Source organism: Rhinolophus sinicus, chromosome 18 (genome assembly GCF_057876585.1).
Source record: "Rhinolophus sinicus isolate RSI-liver-muscle chromosome 18, RSI-T2T, whole genome shotgun sequence".
Taxonomy (NCBI): Eukaryota; Metazoa; Chordata; class Mammalia; order Chiroptera; family Rhinolophidae; genus Rhinolophus; species Rhinolophus sinicus.
Window position 1 is genome coordinate 79675019 of NC_142518.1, and position 4412 is coordinate 79679430.

Sequence of the window (4412 nt, forward strand, 5' to 3'; positions counted from 1 at the left end):
GCTCTCTTCTTGGTGCCATGTGGCGAGGCCTGATCCCTGCAGCACGAGCAGGAGGTATCGCAGAGCAGAGCAAGCCAGAGGCACTGGGACTCCTGTAGGTGAGCGTGATTTCCCAGCGATTGCTTTGTAAACCAGAGAACAGGATTCTTTTCTTCCTTTTGGCCTCTAAATGCCTATGCGCACCACACATTCCAGAGGGGAAGAAGGGCAGAGTTTCTTGGATGATGATGGGCGTTGTATGAGGCAGGATGAGCGGAAAGTGTGTGATATGGACACCAGAAGGGTGCAGCGTGAACTTCCTCTCTCCCTTCCCAGCCAGCTCTTTGTCTCCTGTATCCACTATGGTGTTTGTTGAGTTTTTCCATCGTCCTGGACAGGACAAAGAACTTGTCAATTTGAACATAGGGGCTTTAAGCAGTCTATTGACCAAAGCACCCTCCTGCGATTTCCTCACACCAGGCTCAGAAAGCTGCTCACCTGTCACTAGGAAGAGACCATTCTGGAGCTCTGCGATGACTATAGTGTGGGCTACAGAGAGGACTATTTTGATTGGAACCCCTCTGTCATGCGGGAGACCCTGCTCGCTGCGCCATTTGTCGTGCGGGGCGGCCTGCGGGGTCTCTGCTCCCGCTCCCCACATAACGCAGGATATGGTGAGGCCAAAAAGGAACACCTACGGAGCCATAGATGGGGGAGTCATACCACTATATTCTCTCTGGCGGCACTATACTCTCACTGGAGGCTGGATCCACACTGTCCTCCAACCGCCATCCACGCTTGCCAGCCCAGCCGCCATCTTCTTGCTAGCCCCCATTCTCTCTCTCTTCTCCCTCTCTCTGCTAGCATAGCCACAGCAGTTATATTAGTGGCCAATGGCTCACTGGTTACAGTTGACGGCCAACTAGCCACAGCTGATGGCCATGCAATCACAGTTGGCCATTTACTACCTGAGCCAGCACTTGTCTATGTGAGGCCGAGAGCCTGCAAACTATTTTCTGGGGCTCTGCCCCCACACCCTCCTTGTTCAGATATGTTTTGAATTTTTACTACACGAGGAAGCTGCATGTCATGGAGGAGCTGCATGTTTTCTTGTTCTGCTAGGAGATCGAGTACTGGGACATCAAACAGCTCTTCATTGATTACTGCTGTGGTGCTACCAGGAATGTAAGGAGGAGAACCACGAGAAGGACTGGAACAAGAAAAGCAACGATATGAGTACTGACTCCTCCTTTGAAGAGTTGTGTCTGTTTGAGAAGGAGCTGGAAAAGTTCAACAAGCTGCGATTTGGTAAGCTCCGGAAGATCTGGATTTGAATGGAAAACCCAGACTACTTACTGCCTGTCCACCAAGCTCATCACCATCTCTTCCTTGAGCGTGGTGCTGGCTTCCGTTGTGGCCATGTGTGTACACTGCATGTCGGAGTCCCACAATGAGCATGGAGAGGTGGGTGGCCCTGTCCTGGAAGGTGTGGAGATCGCCTGTGTTGCTTGGATCACCAGCGAGCTTGCCATAAGCTGGTGGCTACTCTCTGTCAAAAGAAATGCTGGAAATACCCTCTGAATATCACTGACTTCATCTCCATTATTCCGTTCTATGCCACATTGGCTGTCAACACCAAGGAGGAAGAGAGCGAGGACATTGACAATGTGGGCAAGGTGGTCCAGCTCCTCAGGCTGATCAGGATTTTCCAAATTCTCAAGCTTGCTTGGCACTCAATAGGCCTTTGGTCTTTAAGTACCACCCTGAGACACAGCTACCATGAAGTTGAGCTGTTGCTTCTCTTCCTATCTGTGGGCATTTCCATCTTTTCCATGCTCATCTATTCTGTGGAGAAAGATGACCACATGTCTAGACTCAACAGCATCCATACTACCTGCTGGTGGTCGGCCACCATCAGCATGATGACTGTGGGCTATTGAGACACCCACCCAGTCACATTGGCTGGGAAACTTACTGCCAGCACATGCATTATCTGTGGTGTCTTGGTGGTGGCCTTTCCCATCACCTTTATCTTCAACAAGTTTTCCAAGTACTACCAGAAGCAAAAGGACATTGATGTGGACCAGTGCAGCAAGGACCCACCAGAGAAGTGTTAGATACCTTACTTTCACATTAGGGACATTTATGCACAGCGGATGCACACCTTCATTACCAGTCTGTTTTCTGTGGGAATTATGGTTGATCCTGATGACATAGACACCTCAAACATGGAAGACAATGAGGATGTTTATAACATGGCCTCCTCACAGAACTACACAGCAAAATGAGCAGGGATGTGTGTGCCTGTATCTTGTGTCCCTTCCCAATGTTAGGTTAACACAGCTTTTAAAGCTTAATGGGTTTGTTAAAATCATTTAATTCTCAAGGTGCACCTTTCAGCCATAATTGGACATTCATTGCTCTTAAATGATAGAATTGTCTTTATTTTTCTCAGTGAGGTGAATTAACAATGCCTTGTTCTGAAATTTATTTTTTACAAGACAGAGTTGTGGTATGATTTTGGAATAAAAGGTAAATGGTATCAGGTGGGATTTGTTGCTAAGGCTTATATAAATCCTGTATTTATCATTTACTCACATTGAGCTAACTGTAAATTATTGACAAATAGAATCAAAGGCCCAGCTCACTGAGGACTACATCTGTGTAAGATCCACAAAATGAGAAAATGCATGTAAATTCCTCTTCACATTCTGGACATGGAAATTAAGAGCCTAATAAACTGCCTAATTCAGTAAATAAATAAGTAAAATACGGGGTTATTGGATGTCAGTGGATTTATAATTGGCCAATATGAAACTATCTCTTATCTGCAACATAAAAAATGAAATAACAAGAACAATGCATACTAAAGAGAGTGATGTTTTTGGGTGGGGGTTTTCTAATTATCTCAGGAACATCTGCTGAGACCTGCTCTAGGATTCCTCCTCCCATATGAATAAATGTGAAGGTCTCACAGTAGACCAGCCATTTAAGTTAGGTTCAAAAAGAGTTCATTGTATCACATTCAATGTTTCTCCACCAAGGTATCCATAAGTAGATTAAAGCCCCACTTTCAAAAAGTCTCTAACAGATTGGTTGGGTGTTGAGGCTGGGGGAAATGAGTGAAGGTAGTCAAAAGGTACAAACTTTCACTTATAAGATAAACAAGTTTTGGGGTGTATTGTACAGCATGGTGACTATAGCTAACAATATTGTATTGTATATTTGAAAGTTGCTAAGAGAATAAATCACAAGAAAACCAAATTGTAACTATGTGACAGGATGAATGTTAACTTATTGGGCTAATCATTTTGCAATTATATACATATATCAAATCATTATGTTGTACACCTAAAATTAATACAAAGTTACATGTCAATTACAGTTCAATAAAACTGGAAAGAAAATGAAGTCTCTTGTCTCTCAGACAAAGAAATTAGCACTCTTTGGTCTCTCTATTCAGCTATAGACAAATCAAATAAATTTAAACATCATTTGGGCATGTCCCCCAGTTTCTTCTTATGGCAAAGGAGGTTTGTAAAACCTCCTTCTTGTTCATAGAGTTTATTGTGAAGGTAAATCGAAGAATGGGAGAGACATGTTTTGAGTTCTTTGTTAAAAATATCCAGTATAAAAATACCACTGATATTTTTGGTGAAATTATTACAAAACTGGGCAGGTTGTTTAGTTCAGGAGGTGAAAAAAGACAATGCCCCCCAAAATGTGGTGACGAATAATTTTGGGTTGAGTCCTAAACTTATAAAATTGTCAGTGCTGAGTTACCAGTAAATCAAGAAGGATGTTAATAAGCATCTGTGCTTCAGCTTTCATTGCCATTTGGCAAACAGTAGCACAAAAAGGAAATGGTAATTAGCAATAAAGGTGTGTTTATTGGTTTGTGCAATTGACAGAGGCTGTATGTATCATCTGCACAGTATGTCCTTTATAAAACTGCCAGATAATGGATGCAAAACCTGTTCTCTTTTCCTTTAGGCTAGAGCTTTATGACCTTGAAGTGCCACTAGGGAAAACCAATTAATGTGGGAATGAGAATTTATTCTTTGCATTGAAAAACAAACCAAAGAGATGTAACAAAGTGAATAAAATGTAGGTAACCCTCCATCTCTACTTCCACCAAAGGCCTTCCCTAAAGCCTGCTTTCCCATCCCAAGCCATCCCCCATGCTGCCTCCTGTGATTTTTCTAAGGGAAAACTGATCATGACATTCTCCTGATTCAAAACCCTTCAATGAGTTCTCAAGATAGGATCCAAATTCCCTAGTCTGTTACCGTGTTTCCCCGAAAATAAGACCTAAGTGGAAAATAAGCCCTAGCATGATTTTTCAGGATTACATCCCCTGAACATAAGCCCTAACACGTCTTTTGGAGCAAAAATTAATATAAGACCTGGTCTTATTTTTCGGGGAAACACAG

General features: G+C 43.1%; 1 pseudogene; it reads left to right on the forward strand.

Moving 5' to 3' along the window:
• The first annotated feature begins 341 nt into the window (after nt 1-341).
• LOC109436892 (delayed-rectifier potassium channel regulatory subunit KCNS3-like) lies at nt 342-2267 on the forward strand (annotated as a pseudogene).
• The last annotated feature ends 2145 nt before the right edge of the window (nt 2268-4412 follow it).